This window comes from Vombatus ursinus, unplaced genomic scaffold (genome assembly GCF_900497805.2).
Source record: "Vombatus ursinus unplaced genomic scaffold, bare-nosed wombat genome assembly UNPS02014814.1, whole genome shotgun sequence".
Classification (NCBI taxonomy): Eukaryota; Metazoa; Chordata; class Mammalia; order Diprotodontia; family Vombatidae; genus Vombatus; species Vombatus ursinus.
This window is the reverse complement of record NW_020954592.1, coordinates 5315179-5338100: the sequence shown is the minus strand read 5'-3', so window position 1 is coordinate 5338100 and position 22922 is coordinate 5315179. Positions and strand designations below refer to the sequence as shown.

Here is a 22922-nt window from a genome sequence, read left to right as displayed (position 1 = left end):
TTTATATTTATTAACTTTGTGTAGTCATAAAGTTAATAAGTACAAATATAATCAACATAGGTAAATACAAGTCACTTTGAAAGAGAGGGAACTAGCAATTGGGGGAATCAAGCAAGGCTTCATGCAGAAGCCTTGACTCCTGAACTGTATATTGAATTCAGAAAGAGACTCAATGAAATAGAAATAAAGAGGGATAGACATGAAGGATAACCAGTGCAAAGTCATCAAGATGCGTGATGGAGTGTTGTGTGGGAAAACAGAGAATAAGCTTTGTCTGGATCACAGAGTGTGGGATGGAGAGTAATGTCCTATGAGCTTAGGAAAAAATATCCAAGTGTTATACTCAATTTCCGTGTTGCAAGAATTGTGGGACTGTGTTATAGTGAGACTCCAGAGTTTCTTGTCTTTTATTGTTTTACTTTTTTCTTCTGTTCCTTCTGTCCTCATAGAATTTTCTTGTTTTTCTACCTCATATTCAAATATATGAATGTAGCAAGGTATCCCAACACAAATCTGATAAATTCAACCAATCCTAACTCCTTATGCTTTTAAGGTAGTCTCAGCATAGCACATGATTCTTGAAGATGGTGTACCACTTCAAGAAAATGTACACAATCATGCTCAATTGGTGTCAGCCTAGGTTCTATCACTACTAAGATTAAGATGCTAGATTATATTTATCCCATAATTCACATTAACTTTTTACATGTAAGATATATATATGTATATAAAATGCACATATATGCCTACATATATGTATATATATATATGTTGACTTGGACAACTCTTTAAAATTATAAGTAATAAATAAAATGTTATCTGTGTTTGCAAAGAGAATCCCCCATACTAGAAGTTCCCATGTCAATAGAATTGTGGACCCTTGTTTGGTATGATGGAAAAGTACTCAGGGTGTATAGTCAGAGAATCTGAGTACAAATCCTGACTGTGCCACTTAGTGCCTGTATCACTTTAGACAAGTCACTTAACTCCTCTAGCATCAATTTCCTCATCTGTTAAATAAAGGTTTTGATTAGATGACTTTTTATGCCTCTTCTAGCTCTTCATCCATAAAATTGTATGTATAAAATACATATTTCAATCAATCAACAAACATTTATTAAGTAGCTAGGCTACTTATATGCTAGGCATTGTGCTAAACTCTGGGCATACAAGAAAAAGCAAAAGACAATCACCGCCCTCAAGGAATTCATGATCTAATGAGCGATATTTACATATATTTTATTTATGTAAATTCCCTATACGTAATGTCATTCTGCTGCATATGATTTTAATTATATCTGTGCCCTAATGGAAAAAAAATAGATTCTCTAGAGTCTAACTGTTCTACAATTCGGAGTTTGATTTTTCCCTAGGCTTTCATATTTTAATACCATTTAGCAAATATGCAAAGGAAATAAATGCCAATATTATTTCTAGCTGTAGCATTTTAAACATGAGTTATTTTGAAACAGTGACTCATGAAACAGTAGTGTTAATTTGTTGTCTCTTAAGCATAGCTACTGTTTGAAACTTTTATTTTTCTCTCCACAGATGGAAAAACATGAAACTCCTAAAATCATAGTTCCTCTTAGGAAGACAATGCTGTTTAACTTGCTGTTTCTCATTGCTTAATACATTTGTTTTCTCTTAAAATATGAATAGTTGCTAGGGTCCCATTATATATTTAAGTTCTAGCCTATATCAACTATTAGGTCATATATAATACAGAAATTATTTTCATAGAATGGATGCTGAATATACAAGCATTAAAGCTGTGTGTGCTTACATACATGCATGTGTGTGTTATACACATATAAACATACATATATATGTGCATGTGTGCATATGTATGTGTAGGCATCCTGGTGTATTGAATAAAATGCTAGACTTAGAGGTCAGGAAGACCTGTGTTCAAATCCATTTCTAACCTTATTAGTTATATGCTATGTGTTAGTCAATTAACCTCAAGCAACTCTCTAAGCTCTAACCGGTAAGATATAAATGGTTTTGAGCTGTGTGGTAAAGGGAGTTTCCATACTAGAGAAAATGATGAAACTATGCTAATTTGGTCTACTACAAATTTATGTTTTCTAATCTCAACTAGGCCTTCAACTGAGACAAGTAAGGAATTTTGTAACCCACTCTATGTAACTTCATCTCCCTCCCTTCTCTGCTAAGGACCTTATGCCTTATATTTAACCCTCAACCCCCAAACAATGAGGCCATTTGCCTAGAAATCCCACTTCTCCAATCTTATTCATCTTACATCACTCAAAACATTTTCCCTCTACTATTTCTTCCTTGACTTTGGTTGGAGGTGAATGGTAACAATTAATTTTTTTTTTTACATTTTTTTTTTGGCTGGGCAGTGGGGTTAAGTGACTTGCCCAGGGTCACACAGCTAGTAAGTGTTATGTGTCTGAGGTCAGATTTGAACTCAGGTCCTTCTGAATCCAGGGCCAGTGCTCTATCCATTTCACCACCTAGCTGCCCTCAATGGTAACAATTCTTGCTTTGGGCCAGTTCCTGTACATGCACCCTTGATCTCATCCTCTTCAGTCTTCTCCAGCAGATTGTCCCCTCTATTATCCTTACTCTTTCTCTTCTCTCCTATTTCCCTCTATCTATTAGCTCCTTCCCTGCTATCTACAAAAACATCCATGTCTCCATTATCTTAAAAAAAAACTTACCTCAATCCTACCCTCCCCAACAGCCGTAGTTCTATATCTCTATTCCTTCTTAACTAAAAATCTTTTTTCCTTTTCTTTGGAGGGGGGGAGGTGGGAGAGAGGCAATCAGTGTTAAGTGACTTGCCCAGGGTCACACCCTTAAGCGACTGTTTGAGGCTGGATTTGAACTTAGGTACTCCTTATTTGAGGGCCAGTGCTTTATCCATTGAGCCACCTAGCTGTCCCAACTAAACTTCTTGAGAAAGCCCATTACACTGCATCTCTCCACTTCTCTACTCCCTCCTAAAACCTCTACAATCTGACTTTCAATCTCATCATTCACTGAAACTGTTCTCTCCAAAATTATCAGTAATCTTGGTTGCCAAATCTAATGCCCTTTCCTCAATCCTTATCCTTATTGACCTTTTTGCCACATTTGCCAGTATCATTTTTTCCCTACATTTTTGTGATTCTGTTCTTTCTTTTTTTTTGGTTGGGCAATGGGGGTTAAGTGACTTGCCCAGGGTCACACAGCTAGTAAGTGTTACGTGTCTGAGGCCAGATTTGAACTCAGGTTCTCCTGAATCCAGGGCTGGTGCTCTATCCACTGCACCACCGAGCTGCTCCGATTCCGTTCTTTCTTGATCCTCTTCCCACCTCTCTGACTTCCTTTTCTGAGTCATCACCAGGTCACTGCCACGAACTGTGGGAATCCCCTAAGGTTCTGCCCTGATCCCTCTTCTTTTTTCCCTCTAAACTATCTTTCTGGGTGATCTTTTCAACTCCAAAGGATTGAATTATCATCTCTGAAAATGTTTCCCAAATCTACATGGCCAGCCTTTGTCTCTCTCTCTTCTGTTACCAGTCCCATATCACCATTTGCCTCTAGAGGATCTTAAATTTGACATTCCAAAGGTATCCAAATTCAACATTCTGTATTTCACTGCATAATCATCACCACCACATATCAAACCCTGTTTTTTTTGGTCCAAAACTGGTTTATAATTTTTCATTGCATAATCATTACATGATTTAATTCTGTTCATCACAATACTTAAAAGGTAAACAGAGTAGCAATGTGTTCACCAGTGGCATATGGGTACACACTTATCTCTCACACATTGCAAGCCATGAGCACAGAATTCTCAGTGCACACACATTGTTTCTATTCAATTTTAACATCGATTTATGAGTATTCCATATGTCCTAATCTTGCACCAATAAATGATTTTTAAATAATACCAGCACAATTGGAAAAAAAACTTTATATAATGGTTGCACTCCACTTATTGCAAAAAGTTTTGGCATAAAATCTGCGATGATCATGCAGTGAAAAATGGTATCCAAAAGAGAACTCATTATCTTTCTCACCAAACTCACCCCTCTTCTAAATTTCTGTCTTATTATCAAAGGCATCATCATCCCTTTAGAAAGTCAGGTTTACAACCTCAGTTTCATACTGAACTCCTCAATCTTTGTATGTATGATGTTTGGTGCATTGCCTCTCTCATCAGAATGTGACATCCTTGAGGGCAGGGATTTTTTTTAACCTTTATTTGTTACTGCTACTGTTTAGCATATTTCCTGGCATATAGTAAGCACTTAATAAATTCTTTTTGCTTGATTTTTTGTTAAATTAACACAATGTTAGACCTTTCCTTGATATATCAATGGGTCAATGGATATGCACAAAGATAAAATTAATACAAACATGCAGTACCACAAATCTAAATTGACTTTACAAACTTGTTTCTTAATTTGGCCAACAAAAATGCACCAAGCACCTACTTGCTACAAGACACTTAATGGAAGCCCCATAATCCATCTTGTCTAGGTTTCGTTTTGTGTGGGGGTTTAATGATGACATTGAGTTTCTCCCTTTTCATATTCAAAGAACTACAAATTAGTTTTAAATATGCTTTAGTTATACTGTGATAGAAATAAATATATGCAAAAGAAAATTTGTCAGAGAAAAAACAACACATCACCACTGTGCAGACACTGACAAAGTGATGAAAGACTAGCACATATTCAAGTAAACATAATGACTATTTTAGAGTTCTATCCCTACAGGGATACACCTTGTATCCAGGCAGAAATACTTGCCTTTTAAAGGCAACCTTTTGTGACAAGGAACCAGCCTTCTCTACCTGAATGTTAATGACAGGATATACCTGTAGCTCTCTCTCCTGTGCCATCCCATTAGTAACAAGTAGCTACTAATGGAAAGGTACAACCACCCTAGATGTCTTTTTGTATACATGGGGGAAAATTACTAGGTTATTAACCATTAAGAAAATCACCAAAAAAATAGTAGCATAGGTAATGTCAGGACCCCACCACTGGCACAGGTCTAGCAGAAGATGCAGAAAGATGCAGAAGATGTAGAAAGCTTAGATAGTGCTTGTTCATACATTAAGTTGATTTATGTAACCACATAAGTTGAGAAAGTGGCATTACTAGACACTGTATCCTAAATCTTGCTGTAATTTACTCCTCTGTGTCCTGATACCTTGGCTTCAACTCCTGTTACTTCTCCATGGATATTCCAAATTGGATACTGTTTCTGCCTACTGACTTTCCCTTCTCACAGATTTCTGGGTATGACCATCCTCTCCAAAAGATTCCTGCCTCTCTTGGTCAACCAACAAATGCTCCAAAGTCATACTCTGATGATGTGAATATGTGGAATACTAAAGAAAACTTTGTGAAGATGTTATATGTGATGTCTTTCCAGATACAATCGCATACTAATATAAACTCTACATTACTTTTAGGTAGAGTCTTATGGAATTATGGATGTGGTAGATTGCCTGTCTTTTTTTAGAGGCCTCTCATAATAGTGTGCCCAAGCTTGTACCTGGATATGGTCAGTGTCAATATGAATTTTGAAATTTTTTGATAATCTATTTATCCATGGGTTTATGGAGACAGAGACGTTGTATGTTGTTACTATTAAAAGGAAGGGAGGCTGCCATTTTTTTCTTATGCACTCAAATGCATTGGAAAGAATTCATGAGAGAAAATGTTAGAAAAGAAAGGCATCTTGACTACCCCTTCTTTCTTTTACTCTGGTATGTCCATGCATTTATTATATCCACCTCAACAGTTCCTGTAGCTATCTCTTTGGTTACTTTAGATAATAGCAGTGATTATTGGAAAGAAGGCCTCAGTTCAAATCCTGTACTAGAAACTTAATAATTATATGCCCATGGGAAAGTCACAATGCCTCTCAGCCTCAGTTTCCTTCTGTGTAAAATGGGGATAATAATAACACCTACCTCACAAGACTTTTGTGATCATCAAATGAGTTCATATACGTAAAATTCTTTGCAGACCTTAAAAAGAAATAGAAATGATATTATTATTATTACATGTAACAAAAAGTGCTAACTTTCCATGAAATATGCCCAAAAGATGAGGCTTCTAGGGAAAAGAAATCCATTCTACTCTCAACTTTCCCTAAAAGTATCAGCTGAGTGCGACCCTAAGCATCTAGCCCCTTTTGGGAATTCATCATATAAGTAGAAGGCATGATTCCCATAGCTTTGTGAGGACTATTCTAGTATTAGAGGTCTTTCTTGCTTTTATTTACAGTGCTAGAGAGTTGAGGCTAACAGAAGTCTAACCCTCAGATAAGTGAGAGATTACTTTAGCGACTTCAAAAAAAGCCACTTGCTGGGAATGAGTTATTTCCTTCCCTGTATTAGTAGTAAAGGAATAAGGCCCAATTTGTTCTACTTTTATCCTTTCTTGGGGTGGGGGGTTGGCTTGAAAAAAATAACAAATGTTATCTGGTCCATTTTGCTACTTAATTGCAAGTTTTGTTATATGATATTCTTTGCAGTCTTCCATTATCAATTATGAAGAAGCTCTTGAATTCTCTTATTAGTTATGTGCAAATATTCAGAGGTCAGAGTTGTGTGGGTTTCTGCTTTCATCCTGAGAAAGTTTATACCACTTACAAAGTACTAAACTAAATTCACATATGAACTCAATTATTTCCAAGCACAGTTTCTGGAATTATTACACAATTGCAGAGGTATTCTGGCAGTAATCATGGCGTAGCAGTTTTTGGAGTCAACTTTCATTAATACTCATCAATTTCTCCCTTTAAGGATTTGTAACTATGGTACTACAAATGTCTATATATTGTCCTTACTCACATACTGCTGTTTTGTAAAGAAATGTTTCTACAATCTTCCCTTTTCTTTAAATAAGGAAGTAATGATTGCTTAGAAACCCTTGGAATAATAAAACTTTAACAGATCATTTCCGTGAATTTGAATCATTCAGGAAGCCTGTTGAGAGGATTGTCCCAGTGTTTTAAGGAAATGGAAATTTCTCCATTTTTCAATGATTATAGAAGACTTAAAGTTCATTGGGATTGTAGTATATGGTTGCTGAACTTCTGGGTTATTGGAGCCAGAGTCTTTCCCACAATGGAAAACAATGTAAGTGCCACTATTGGGGTCACAATCTTCTAACCTTTTCTTGAATATGGTGGTCTGTCTAAAAGTTGTGTGTCATTTTTCTGGCTCCCTGTATATCAAGGAAAAGTGTATATAGATAGATAGATATAGATATAAATATAGATATATTATATGTGTATATTATATATATATATATGCAGCTTCCCAGCTTTTTAAAACTTTCAAACTGAAAAATCTGCCTTCTTTACCTCCCACTTCCAACCAAGCACACACATTGAGAAAACATGAAAAACAAAACTTTCTATTGTCAAGCAAAAGAAATTCCCACTTTGGTCATGTCAAATGCACACACATATACATATTCATATAATATATTTGTATACACACATGTGTGTATGTATGTATGTATGTATGTGTGTGTATCCCTCTGCACTCTGAGTCCATCACCTCTCTATTATGATGTCCATAGCATGTTTCTTCATGAGTCTTCTGGAATCATGGTTCAAAATTGCATTGATCAGTTTTGCTTGTCTTTACAGTTTTGTTGCTATTGTATTACTTGTTGTCCTGGTTCTGATCACTTCACTCTGGATCATTTCATAAAATCTTCCCAGGTTTCTCTGAAGCCATCCTCTTTGCTTCTTGAAGCACAATAGCATTCTATCAATATTCATCATATCATACCTTGTTTAGCAGCTTCCTGACTGATTGGGGAGTTTTCTGATTTCTAAGTTTTTAATTCTTTGCCACCACAAAAATAGCTGCCAATTTTAAAATTTATTTAAAAAAATACATGGGCTTTGTCTCTCTTTCTTTTATATCTCTTTGGGGTATAGACCTAGTAGTATTGCTGGGTCAAAGTTTATACAAAGGTTGTACAGTTTAATAACTTTTGGGGCATAGTTCCAAATTGCTTTCTTGAATGGCTAGATCACTTCATAGCTCCACCAGCAGAGCATTAATGTACATACTTTCCCATAGCCCTTCCAATGTTTACCTTTTCCTTTTCTGTCAACTTTGCCAAGTTGATATGTGAGAGGTAGAACCTCAATGTTGTTTTAATTTGCAATTCTCTAATTATTACTGATGTATAGCACTTTTTCATTTGGCTATTGATAACTTGCTCCTCTTCCTCTGAAAATCACTTGTTTATATCTTTTGACTAGCTGTCATTTGGAGAATGAATCTAATTCTTATAAATTTGAATCAGTTCCCTATATGTGTTATGAGACCTTCATCAGAGAAACTTGCTGCAAAGTTTTTTTCTTATTTATTGGCTTCATTTCTAATTTTTGCTGCATTGATTTTTGTTTGTCCAAATGTTTAATTTTATACAATCAAAACTTTCCATTTTGCCTCCTGTGATCCTCTCTTTCTCTTGTTTGGTCATGAAGTCTTCCTCTGTAGACAGATCTAACAGGTAGTTTCTTTATCTTTCTCATTTGTTTTACATCTTTGGATTGCATTTTACATCTTTTGGAGTTTATTTGGTATATGATGTGAGATGTTGATCTATACCTAGTTTATGCTGAACTGCTTTCTAGTTTTCACTATAGTTTTTGTTAAATAGCAAATTTTTGCCCAATAACTTGATCTTCAGATGTATCAAACTTTAGGCTATTGTGTTTGTTTGCTTCTGTATATTGTGTACTTAATCTGTTTCACTAATCAACCTCTGTATTGCTTAACCAGTATTAAATTGTTTCAAAAATTACTAGTATTGTAGTTTGAGATCTAGCCCTCTTACTTCCTTTTTTTTCTATATTTCCCTTATGATTCTTGACCTTTTGCTCCTCCAGATAAATTTTGATATTCCTAGCTGTATAAAATAATTATTTGGTACTTTGATTAGTAGACACTGAATAATTAAATTAGTTTGGATAGCATTATTTTTATATAATATTGACTCATCTTGCCCAGGAGCAATGAATATGTCTCCAATTATTTAGATCTACCTTTATTTGGATAAAGAATGCTTTGTAGTTATGGTCATAGTTCTTATGTTTGTCCTGAGAGGTAGATTCCCAAGTATTTTATATTTCTATAGTTATTTTCAATGGATTTTCTCTTTGTATATCTTCCTGCTAGATTTTGTTGGTAACGTAGAGAAATAATGATGATTTTGTGGGGTTATTTTACATTCTGCAACTTTGCTGAAGTGTTTCATTTTTTTCTATTAGTTTTTTTGTTGATTTTTGAGGATTCTTTAAATAAATCATCATATCAACTGTAAAAAAGCAATATTGTTTTACTTTTGCTTGTGCTTATTCCCTCAATTTCTTTTTCTTCTCTTTTTTTTCTGTTGTTAGCATTGTTAGCACTACATTAAATAGTAGTGGTGATAATCAACATCATTGATTTATCTTGTTGGAAAGGCCTGTAGTTTCTCATCTCTACAAATAATGCTGGCTCTTGGTTGTAGATAGATGCTACCTACCATACTAAGGAAAGATTCATTTATTTCTATATTTTCTAGTGTTTTTAATAGGAATGGGTGCTACATATTGTCAAAAGCTTTTCTGTTTCTATATATGAAATCATATGATTCTTGGTATTCTTGCTTTTGATATGCTTAATTATGTTTACAGTTTTCCTAGTATTGAACTAGCTCCCCATTAATCCTGCCTGGCTATAACATAATTTTTGTGATATGTCGCTGTTGTCTCCTTGTTAATATTTTATTTAATTTTTTGTATCAATATTCATTATGTATATTGGTCTATACATTTTTTTCTCCTTTGTGATCCTCCCTGGTTTAGGTATCAATACCATATTTGTGTCATAGAAAGCGAATCTCCTCTTCCTTAAAAACTCTTCTATCTTTTAAAGCCTTATACAACCTGCTCATAACCTATCTTCCTAGTTTCTTTGGTTATTGCTCCCTCCGCTGCATTCTGTGTGGTCCAGGTAAATGGGTCTTTTTTCTGTTCTTCACTCCATCTTGTATTTTTGTGCCTTTGCACTGGTTGTTCCCCATGACTGGAGTACATTTCCTCCCCTCCTCCACCTCAAAGAGTTCTTTTCTTCCTTTAAGGTGCAGCTCATGTACCTTCTTCTACATTAATTTTTTCCTAACCACCCTCAACTTCTAGTGCCTTTCCTCCGTACTATTTTGTATTTACATACTTTGTGTGGATATGTGAATATATATATGTATTTGTATGTATGTATAAATATATATCTCATATATTAATGTACATACATATTGTACTTTACATTTCTGTTATCTATATTTCACATTCAATTTTATTTCATATTCAATTAAAATTTTCTCCCACCTACCTCCCTCTCCCCCACCCATTGAGAACATTAGCAATATAAAACTCATTACAATTAGAGTCATGTCTATATTTTTTTCATATTCTTTTCCCCCCTATAACAATGTAAGCTCATTGTAAGGAGGAATTGTTTCATTCTTTCTACTTGTATCCCCAAGTGCCTAGAACAATTCTTGGCATATGGTAGTTTCTTGATAAATATTATTGATTGGTTGATTACTTGAAAAGATCACAGAATTCTGGAACTAGAAGAAACTTTATGGTTATATAGCTCAACTATTTCCCTGATATATTAATCAAGTTTACTACAACACTTCCAAGTAGTTACTATAACACTTCCCCAAAATACAGAACTTGCTAACTTCTGAAGTATATGTAGTCCATTACATTTGAGAGACAACTCTGATTAAATCTTCTGCTAATGTCTTGGGAATATTATGTGAGCCAACATATCTTTAGGAATGAATTTGTTCTTTTTTGTGACTGATAGTCCACAAAATCAGAGCAAGATTTCTGTTGTTCCTTATTGAGAAGTTCTAGTCCTTGATCCTTGATGCTTACAATCTCATTAATATAATATTGTTGTCATAAACTCAAGGTTCCTTTTCTTTCCATAAAGAGAGTAGATCAAAGCTTGATTTTTTATAGTCCTGTGCTTATTCTCTTGTTCTTTATAGAAATTTATATTTGTTACTTGTCAGCCGTATAATAGTAAACTTATTTGTAAGAATGAAACTGGGAAAGCAATGTTTAAACATATTGGATGTTGTAAGTTATGAAAATGATGGTGGTCTCTTCTGCTTTCATAGCCTGTACACAGAAACAGTAGAGCTTCAAAAGTGTTCGACCCAACAAGTAGTGAGTAGGGCTTTGGACCACAAAACAAGAAAAGCTATGGGTAGAGACAGTGTAATGGGTTTAGTGAATTACTCAAATTGCCTATTTTAGAGTCCCATTAGAATATGATAGTACTTTAGAATTTCTCTTTTCTACTGTACACTTCGTCTTCCTTTTATAATCTGTCCGTACCACGTTGCCTTAGCTTTCTGAGCAAACACAGAGCTTTTTGTCATTGTTAGGTTGTTCGATGATGTCCGATTCTTCCAGCAAAGACACTGCAGTGGTTTGCCATTTCCTTCTCTAGTTGTTGTTTGTTGTTTTGGAGTCAAGTTCTCAAAGTGAACCATGACATCAGGAAGGAGATGTCATGACTTGCAAGTGAATTAGATTTAAGTGAGGGAGGGCTGAGTCAAGTCACCAGCCTGACTCTCTTCTCTGGGTCCAGTGGCGAGTTGTAGATAAGGAGGACTGCAGATGGCCCCCAGTGCAGTGAGAGGCCTTGGCCTTTTTGACCTAAGGTCTTTCCCAAGTTTCAGTTTGTCTGAGGCAATGCCCAGTCAGTGATTAAGGCTAGGCAAAAATGAGGCTTCTTTTACCTAGTGAAAAAAAAACAACAAAATCAATCTGGGAAGGGAAGACCCTCAGGGTTTCTGGCCAGAACGGAAACAATTGCTATTTACACTCATTCTGACACATCAGAATCCAAACAATGACCAAGTAAAGGTATGTATGTATGTATGTATGTATGTATGTGTGTATGTGTATACATATATGTATATATGATATAGAAATATGCATAGAAATAATAATTGAATCCTTGACATAATTGGGGCTTGTAAACTCACAAAGCAAGTTAGTGTGGGGGAGAAGGGAACAGAGATGAGGACAAAGCCTTGGAGGATCCCCAAAGTTAGGGATCTGGATGAAGATCTAGTCTGAGAAGGAGCAGTAAGAAGGTAGGAAGGTAATCAAGAAAGAACAGTTCACAAAAATGTAAGGCAGAGAGTGTAAGAGGAGACAAGAATAGAGGTCAGAAAAGTCAAGAAGATTTTTGAAGAGGCTAGAGAGGTTAAGAAGGGTAACAAGTGAGTGAAAGACATTAGTTTTGTCAGTTAAGAGATTATTGGTAACTGAAAAGAACTATTTAAAGTGAATGGCGCAATTGCAAGTCAGATTGCAGAGGATTTAAGAGAGAATGAGGGTAGAGAAGTGGAGATATCTAGTGTAGACAGCTTTCTCAAGAAGTTTAGTAGAGAAGGGGAATAGAGTTGTAGGACCACAACTACTGGGAATGGTAGGGTTGGGTAAAAGTTTCTAAAAGATGGTGAAGACATGGGTAAATATGCAGGCAGCAGGGAAGGAACTAGTAAGTAGATAAGGAGAGACTGATATGAGAAAGATTGTGACGAGGACAATATACTGAAGAAGATGGTAAGGGATATTATCAAGGGGGTGTATAGAGGGGTTTGGGTTGATAAGAGGAAGGGCCATTTCTTCATGTGAGAGAGGTAAAAGAAGATAGTGGGTGAAGATGACTGAGGCATTGTGAGAAAAGGAGGGAAGGAGAAAATGGTATTCTCCAAGGATATTCAAGGGGTGTGTGTATGTGTGTGTGTGTGTGTGTGTGTGTGTGTGTGTGTGTGTGTGTGTATGAAATACTGAAATATAAGGCAAGATGAGATTAAACAGATGAGGTGGTTGGGGAAGGAGTTTCTCTGGAAAGCTTGAAGAGGGATGAAAGGATTTGGAACAGTGGCCATGGTGAAAGGGATAACAAATTTCTGAATAGGAATGTGTGAAAAGATTGTCATATTGCAGTAGGGTTCAGTTCATATTATTTAACAGAAATCTATTGCAGACCTAGTCTGCATGATTTCATTTTGTGACTTTTGTTCAGCTCCAATAAGTTGCACATGAACAGTAGTGAAGGTGGATGTACTGGGCTCTGTGCTACATGCTGAGATCTGTCAATTTATGTATCATCTATGTGTGTATATACATGTGTATATGTATACACACATACATACATACATATATAGGCTAGCACTAGACATGATCCTTCCCTCCCCAGACTCTTAGAAATCAAAGACTTTTTCAACAGACATACCACAGTCTAACTTTTATAAGAAAATAATCTTCCTCCCCTGCTAGATTGACAGTTCCTTAAGGGTGATGATGGTGCTGTTATTTTGTTTGTTTTTAAACTAAGATACCTTAGTCATAATGGATACAACCCTAGGCTTGGAGCCACTTATTAGCTATGTTATTTTGGGCAAACCACTGAAATCATCTGAGCCCTATATTTTTTCACTTGTAAAATGGGGATAGGAATATTTGCACTACCCTTTTCTTGAGGTCGTGGTGGGGAAATCCCTTGGTAAGCCTTGAAACACTACATAAACGTGAATTATTCCTCTTTGTTGAATTGTATTGCAGCTTCTTTTTCAATTCAGGAAATGATCTAAGTTCCTTTGTGAGGATTTTTTAAAAAATCTCTAAGAAAGTTTTACCTATTGAAACTTATTTTTATTTTGATCAAATCTGAGGACTACAATAACAAGTTATTATTATTTGTGGAATGCCAACAGTATTGTCTAGGACAAGGATTAAAAAAAAAAGACATCTTAGGTCCCAGGGCCACTCATCTAAGTAAGAAATAGGGAAGTTATCTCTTAAGTGTTAGTAGTGACTTTGTGACTATTAAATGATACTTACCCAAACTTGGTGTCAACCAAAAAGTCTCAATAAAAGATATAGTGAAATGCTGAATTGTGTATTTTAAAAAATACTTAAGAACTTTTAAAACAGTATCTAGTTTATGTGCTACTCTAGCTTGTTTCTCTCTTTCCTATCCACTTACAATTTCTCTGATACAATTCTAGAATTTTTTTCATCCTTTTGGCCTTGTGAATTTTAATGAAACACTGGAGATAGGTCTATACAGTCACCTTAGAAACTGAGGTGGCAGCCTTTACATACATGCACACAACAGAAAAATAACTTTAGCTTTGCTTATTGGGACAGTTATTGCTTAGAGCTAAATTCTGTGGCTAGATATATCTAAATTACATCATTCTTGGCCTTATATGTTTTAGAACTAGCCCCAAAGTTTCTACCCTTAATTGATCTATCATTGTTAATTACTTTACATATTTTTTCTATAGCTAGAAGTTCTGTGTTCAGCAATTATTTTTTTCCTGTTTGACTCACTTCCTCATTTAAAAAAACAACAACAACAATAACTAGCATTATGCCCCTTTTGGGTGGTTCATTCTTTTTCCCCCTGGATCTGTAGTTGAAAGAGAACTATGCTAATTCTTCTGGGCTTGCTTTTATGTATACTTCCTGAGGAGTAGCAGCTAGCAACTTTCTGACTGCCCTATTTGCAGGTTTACCCTCAGTCTGAGTACATTTGTCTTTTCCTCCTTTAATCCTGTTCTTTTAGCTGTAGGTTAATTTTATGATTTCTGTTTATTTTTCCTTTTTTTTTGTTTTTGAGTGTCTTTGTTCTCTTGCTGATATTTATAGCTTTTTTTCTTTCCTTTCTCCCCCTTTCATTTCCCGTTTACTCAATACTCAATCCTTAAATGAGGATTTTTTTCCTATGAATTGTGACCACAGTGCATTTTGCTTCAGCCTGCTGTCTATTTCCTACTACTCCACCTACTTAATCTGTTTTTTTTCTCTTTTTTTCCTATAGAATGCCAATTCCTTAAGAGCAGGGACTATTTTATTTTTTATCTTTTTGTCCCCTACATCTAACACAATGCCTAGCACTTAGCAAGCATTCAGTAAATACTTGTTGACTGACTTACCATCTTTTTGCTATTATAATGATATTCTGCCATTATAATGTTCATATTCTTCTGTTACCCAACAAGAAGTAAATAACTGAGGGAATCTACAAGCTCTCTCAATCCCATTAAAGTAGTTATATTTTCTTTGCTTCAGCTCAGATGGGCAGAGATTTATGTTAGCATCCCCAGGTTACAGCTCTGCCTCAGATTTTCCCTCTTCAGACTCCATAGTCTCATTCAACTGACTTGTAGCACTGCGGGTGTTCTGTGTGCTCTTTAACAACCATTGGGAATCTAAAAGATATGTTAAAACCTTTTTTCTCAGTTTGCTTAACTGTACTACTGCAAAGCCCAGCCATCAGTTTTGATTTTCTTTTTCCAGAGAGCATTTCCAAAAGAAAACGTTAGTTGCCTCACTGGTTAGGTGGATGCCATTCTCTTTCAACTCTGACTTCTGAGTATTGCAATATGTCCCTCAGACTCCTTTCCAGTAAATTTGTACTGTATGTTTCTCCATTATTCCTGTGTAAGTAGTTGCTACTTCTTGAGTACTTTTCTTTTTGAAGAGTTGTTTAAACCATTTTTTGGAAGACCACAGCATGACCTTAATAGAAGAAAGTTATCCAAAATAAAATAGATTACCTTATTATAATCTCTCCTGGTCAATCTACATTTGACTTATTGTTTTCAGTTCTGGTTCCACATTTTTAATAATGATAGCTACTATTAATATTTGTATAGCATTTTAAGTTCTACAAAGCTACGAAGAGTTATCTCATTTGATTTCTTACAATGACCCTGGAAGATAGAAGGAGGCTAAGTATTCTAAGAGGCAGAGATGAGGAAGAAGTACTTTTGGGGCATGGGGGAAGAGATGAGAGTTGGGATATTGTGCATATCACAAGAAGGCCAGTGTGACTGGACTACACATGGTGTGTGTAAAGGAGAGTAGTATATAGTAATCAAGGAAAGGTTGAATGTTACCAGATGGTGAAGGTGGCAGAAAGTGGAGATGAGGATGTTCTGATAGGCAGGCTCACGTAAGTGCCAAAAGGTAAGGACTATTTCTACTTTTTGGTTGTTTTAGGCCATTTCACTCACTTTTCTCATATACTGGAGCCCTCAGCTAGTATCCATGTTTATCTCAGTTCTATATTGGAATGCATTCTGTGCTGAACTGATTTTTGTGTATCAGGTTTCAAATTCCTCAAAACTAAAGAAACAAGGAATGGTATGTGTAAAGGAGAGTACTATATAGTAATCAAGGAAAGGTAGAAGAAATGTCAGTAAATATGGAGCATCTTTTTGCCCTCCTCTGGGGCAAAAATAACTATTGTAACAGTGTTATGAGCAAGAAGATCTAAAGGATTCTTGTAAAGAGAAGCACAACACGAACCCTTCTTTGTTGACCGAATGACAATAGTTTTGTTTATCTTGTAAATTCAAGTTTTAGGTATCTATTTAGTAACAACTTCTGAAAACTGTCTGTTGCTGGATAAGAGTTATGCACACCTCCTGGTGGAGAGAGAAAGAACTCATCATACAGTTTTATTGACGTTACTCCAAAGTGAATTATCCCTAGGCACGACTAATATAATTTGTCATAACATTGTTGGAATATTGGCATGCCATTGCAATTTTTTCTTGACAGCTTTGCCTCTCTGCGTCTGTCAAGATTTTTTCTTCTCTTTCTATAGGACCGCACCTGACTATATAATCTAAATCCAAATCTAATCCAACAAACATTTATTAAACATCTACTATGTGCCAGGCACTTTGCTAAGTACTGGGGATACAGTTAATAAAAAGAAGTGCAGTCCCTGTGCTCAAGGATCTTATACTCTAAAGGGGGAGACACTACACAAAAGGAGGCAGGAAATGGGGGTGGGAGTTTAGGAGCAGGAGATCTTGTTCCACAGAGTTGAAACTAAGCAGGGTAGCAGATGCAAAGCAGAGTCACCAGTACAGTAGGATTGGATGTACAAGGATGATGTTTCATTCTGTACAATAGCTCTCTAAGAATGTACTTGGAGACCTGGGACCCTTTCTTAGCTTCAAACAATAGTTCTTGATTGCTCTCATCTTTTTAAAATTTATTTAATGGAATTGTCTCTTATTTTGGTTCTTAAATTAAGGTATTTAACAGTATAGCAACAGCAGATTCAGCCTCTCAGTCACAGATGTGCTATAGTTCCCATGTCTTATGATTATATAGGTGTTGGATTTATATTTCAGAATAGTCATAATTCTATCTATAGGGACTAACACTTATTTTACTTAGTTTTCAGAAAGCTACCCTTTTGATTATAAACCTACTTAATTAAAATAAGGTGGTTTTTTTTTTCTTCCTTAACAAGTCAACAAATACCTCCTATGTGCCAGGCACTGTGTTAACCACAGGAGATAAAAAGGAATGTAAAACAACAGCAACAACAACAACAACAACACCACAGTTCCTTATCTCAAAGAACTCACAGTCTAATAGGGAGACAACATATAGGCAACTACAAACAAGATATTGAAAAGATAAATTGGAGATAATCTTAGAAGGAAGGCACTAGCATCAAAGGGTATTGAGAAAGATTTCTAATAGAAATTAGGATTTTTTAAAAATATTATTTTGATCTTTTTTTTTCCTTTTTACATCACTGTTACTTTCCAGTGACTCCATCATTCTCCCAATAAGACCCTCTTGTTAGCAAATAAGTACAGTTAGGCAAAACAAATCAACACATTGGCCATATTGGAAAATGCATGCCTTATTCTGCACCTTTGGTCCATAACAGCAGTCTGCTTTGTGGAGAGTAAGACATGTTTGGTTATTGGGACTTTGGTGTTCCCAATGGAAACTGCATTCATAAGAGTTTAGAAGTCTCTTAATGCTGTTTTCCCTTTACATTATTTTGTAAATTTTTCTCATAGTTTTGCTTATTTCCATAATTTGTCTTTCTGAGTTTTTCTGAATTTTTTATATTCATAATTTTATGCAGCATAATAATATTCTAGTACATTCATGCATTGCAGCTTGTTCAGCCATTCTTCATTGGAATCCAATTTCCTTCTAGTTCTTTGCCACTGTTAGTGTTATAATTAATTTTTTATGTCTGTACAACCTGAAATAGGGTTTCAAAAGCACTTTGGATCTAAAACAATTTGAAAGCACTTTGGATCTAAAATAGTTTGACTCTGAAAAACAACTTGACATCCATGCACAGTTTCCCCATTATCTTCCAATTCAAGAGAAAGTGGGGAAAGAAGCTTCTCTTTAAACAGATGGGGAAAAAAAAAGGAAAGAAAATTTGTACATACTTTAAAAACTGGTCAAATTTGGTTTCATTGTGGGATCTAGAAAATGACCTCATGGGAATCCTAGGTACTTCTTTCAGTCTTTATAATTTGCATACATTTAGGAATTTCTTGAAGTCTTAGAAATGAATTTGAGGTATTTTGCACACAGTTTAACACAATTTAAATAAAAATATGAATCTCATCACAGAACTATTTTTGATGGCAAGTAGAGGTGGTTTGACTGTCAATTAACTAAACTGTCATTCAAAAATAGGTTTTTCAACTCTCTTTTTTCTTTTCTTTTTCTTTAACACTAGGCACTCTTATTTCACCCAGGCTATAAATGTAGGAGTCACTCATGGTCTTATTCCAAATACTGATCAGCAAGGAAGGTTTAACCTGCTTCATTTTTCCAACCTGGGCTGGTTTGACCCTTCTTAAGCATTCTGATAGTCTTCCACTCCTAAGGGTACACCCTATCAGTACTAGATTAAACACAGACACATGATTGGCTATAGCCCTACTTCAGGTCAAAAATCCCAAGCTCAGATGATCCACCTGCTTCATCCTCCCCAGCAGCAGGGCCTACAGGCATGCATCCTCCTGGTCTACAGTATTAACTATTTTAATGCACAAATTTTCTTTTTCTCTCTCTTCTAAGCTCTCTCCTAGATATCCATTTGAATAATGAACTTGACTTTAGGCTTCTTTTCTCAGCATGATATTTTTGTGTGTATTTTTTAAATGAAGGAATGAAAGTATTTATTAAGTGCTTACTATGTACAAAGCACTGTACTTTATCCATAGTAATTGGGTTTAAATTATAAGATAAAATATTGTGAGGAACATCAGACAAAAACACCATTCCTAGGTAGTACCTATGAATGGCATGGCCTTGGTCATGCTGTCCTTTTCTTCATTGAAAAACTGTTCAATTAGAATGCAAAAAAAAGATGTATTTTTTAATGAATTTGGAAATGTATAAACAGAATATACACCAGTTCAGATTCAAGTTACCAATCTATGCTCCATACACATTACTGACAATTCCTTCTGCTCCTTTGATGATTCCTCCTCCCACACCTTTAACACAAATCTCTTCCAGGGTTATGTACTTGCCTCTCTTCTTTGCTCACCTGTCACTACCATGTCTCCCATGATGAACTCAATTTCTCTCAGGACCTCAGTTATTCCTATACTACTCTGCAGATGCCATAAATTCTGTGTCCTGCCACACCCTGGAGACCTGCAGATCTCTAATTTTGCATAATCTCTGGGTGGCCACTGGATGTCCTGTTGGTGCCTCAGACTAAGAATGTCAAAACTGAAATCATCTTCTCTCCTAAACTTGTCCCTTCTTTTATCTTCTTTATTTCTGTAGATTGCACTTCTATTCTTATAGTTATGACCTCGAAGTCCAATTTAAACCATTTCCCAAGTCCTATTACTTCTAACTTACAATGTCTCTTACATCTCCCTCTAATTTTTCTAGTCCCCTTGGAAATCATCCTAGTTCATGCACTCATCTTTTTCCACCTGTTGTAATAGTCTCCTAATATTTCTTCCTGTTCTCCCCTATTCTATTTTGTCATTCATATCACTATTTGCCTAATCTTCTTAATTATATCCCCAACACTTAGCACAGTGCCAGACATATTGTAAGCACTTAATAAATACTTCTTGATAGATTGATTACCAATCTGATCACATCATTTCTACTGCCTACTGAATAAATTCCTGATCCTGACATTCAAGGCTTTCCACAAATCTGGCTCCAACATATCTTTGTAGCCATATTTCATAGACTCATAGATATAAAGATAGATGGGACTTTGAGAACATTTTATCTAGCCCTCTCATTTTGTAGAGAAGAAAATTGAGATCAAGAGAAGTGATTTATTTGCCCAAGGTCATAGAGCAATTTATAGAACCTGGATTTGAATCCAAGTCTTTCAATGCTAAGTCTTATATTCTTTAAATTGCATCATGGTGCCTCCCAAGATTATACTCCAAGATTATATTCCCTCCATTATACTAGTATATTTCAGAGAAAATGAACTACTTTTTGTCATTTGTTTTCATTCTGGCCTGATCCTTTTCCATGCCTTTACTTACACTTTCTTCTCTTCCCGTAATTGACTCTCCCCATTCTGTCTGTTGAAGTTCCTGTCTTTCCATCAAGGCCCAACTGGGTAGCCATCGCCTCTTGGAAGTTTTTCTGCATTCTTTCTCCTGACCCACTCCTCCCCCATCCAGATGAAAGTGATCATTCTCCCTACTTTTTTCTCAGAATGCTATGTCTGTACCTTTCCCTCATACCTATTCTATTCTGCCTCTTACATGAATTACGACATAGGGGTGTGCTATGTGTTTATATGTGTATGTAGCTGTCTTTCTCTACCTTATATTACCAGGTTCTTGAAAGCTAAGGATACACCTGAGGACCTTGCCTAAAGAACTTAGTAAATGTTTGTTGAATTGAATGAGATCATTATTATGGCCTTGATAAATAAGAAATGGGTTTAAAATTTTGGGAGAGAACATGTTAGAGAGATCATGTTAAGTAAATGAATTTCCTGTGTAGGGATGCTGCCTCATTTGTCTGGTCTTGTCTAGTGTGTTTTGGATGATAATTTTCTAGATGACTGAAGTTTACCCTTTTAAGCAATTGAAATACTTAATTTTTATGTTAACCCATTTTAATGGAAATTTTCTTAAAATATTCCATACATATTTCCCTTCCTTCTTAAGTAGAGCCTATTGTTTAACTTTTTTTTCATTAATCAGAGATTGGACATAATTTGTTTAACTGTGTTATGATGTAGTGATGGCCTTTATTGCCTACAGAAAAGGCTTCTTATGGAAATTCTCCTAAAATGTCATATACATTATTTATATACATATTGTATAATATTATATATTATACACACATATCTATGTACATATATACACACATATGTATATGTGTGTGCATATGTATGCGTATATACACATATATGTATATCACTGTATCACAACACAGTTAAATAAATGATGCCCTGAATCATGAAAAAAATTATGGTTAAACTGTACATGGTATGCACTGCATACATGTACCTTTATGGGCATCATTTATTTAACTGTGTTGTGATGCAGTGATCAACTTAATTAATTACGGATGAGATATTTTATGGAAATCTTCCTAAAATATTACATGTATATTTCCTTGCCTTCATAAGTATAGCATACTATGTGTAATTTAGCCCTTTTCCATAAATCAGGGTCTTCATGGACATCATTTGTTTGACTGTGTTGTGATGCAGTGATGCCCCTCATGGCTTGCAAAGGAATGTAGACCTAGATGGCCCTATATTGTTGTCTTCATTCTCTGCCATGCTCTTCTAGTTGATCTTTCCTTTGTCCCTCTTAGTTGTCACATTTCCTTACCCATAAACTTAATTTACTGTGAGATATAACTTAGGACAGAACTGAATAGACTCTTAGAATATTAGAGATGGAAGAGACCATATAGTTCATCTAATCCAGGGGTTTTAAACTTGGAGTCAATGATCTATGGACAGATTTCAAGAGGTCTGTGAACTTGGATGGGTAAATATTACTGCTATTTTTATTCATCTCTGGGTTGTTTTGTAATCTTATGTAATTTTTATGCATTTAAAAATATTATTCTGAGAAGGGGTCTATAGGGTCCATAGGTGTGCCAAAGGAATCTGTGATACAAAAAAAGAATTAAGAACCCTGATCTAATCCAATTTCCCTAATTTTGTAGAGAGGGACACTTAAGACCCAGAGAACTTACTGTTTTGTCCAAAGTCATATGGGAAAAATGGCAGAGCTGGGAACTGGAACTCAGGTCTGTCAGCTCCAAGTTTACTACTCTTCCTACTATGCTGCCCTTTCATTTTTGTCTCCCCAGGCTTGTTTAACAGTTGAATTTTACTTGAAACTTTAGTTTGCCAGGACAAAGAAGATCACCAAGCTTGATAAATCAATAACCTTCATTCTGTATGTAATAGCAAGTCAGTAAATCTGAGCGTCTGGCTTTCTTTGGAGAATAAAGTAAGAATCTTGCAGAAGCTAGTTTCTTTTTTCAGTCAGAAATATTTTTGCTTGTGTTATGGATGGTTGAGGCTTTCCTGTGTGTGTGTGGCAGAGGGAAACTGGCTGCTGGAAAAGTGGGATGTTAATATAATAATTTTTCAAAAATTAATAAGTAATACTATTGTTAATGGTTTTCAATTATAATAAATCTCATAATACATTTTTTAAAACTCTCTGATTGACTTGATAGAGTCACTCAGTTAAGAAAGGTAATTTATTTTAGGACACATAATTAATGTTGCGGTTTTTTTAGGTTTTATTTTGCTTTTTCCTTTAAAAAATATTTTTTAAATCACTGTTACTTTCCAATAACTTATCTCCCTTCATACTCCCCAAATAGAACTCTTTCTTGGAACAAGTAAGTATAGATAAAGAAATAAACACCTTGCTTTACCATCAATCTTCAGAATTTCTGATTAGGAGCTCCATTGACTGGAATTTTGAAGTCTTTCAATGTTTCTTTCCCTTTCTATTACTATGGTCATTGAGTGAATTGTCTTGCTGGATCTACTTACT

At 35.4% G+C, this 22922-nt stretch overlaps 1 protein-coding gene across 2 annotated transcripts in view; it reads left to right on the top strand.

Moving 5' to 3' along the window:
* The window catches only part of ARHGAP6 (Rho GTPase activating protein 6), a 640842-nt gene that overhangs the window by 351986 nt on the left and 265934 nt on the right, over positions 1-22922 (top strand). The window lies entirely within an intron of this gene.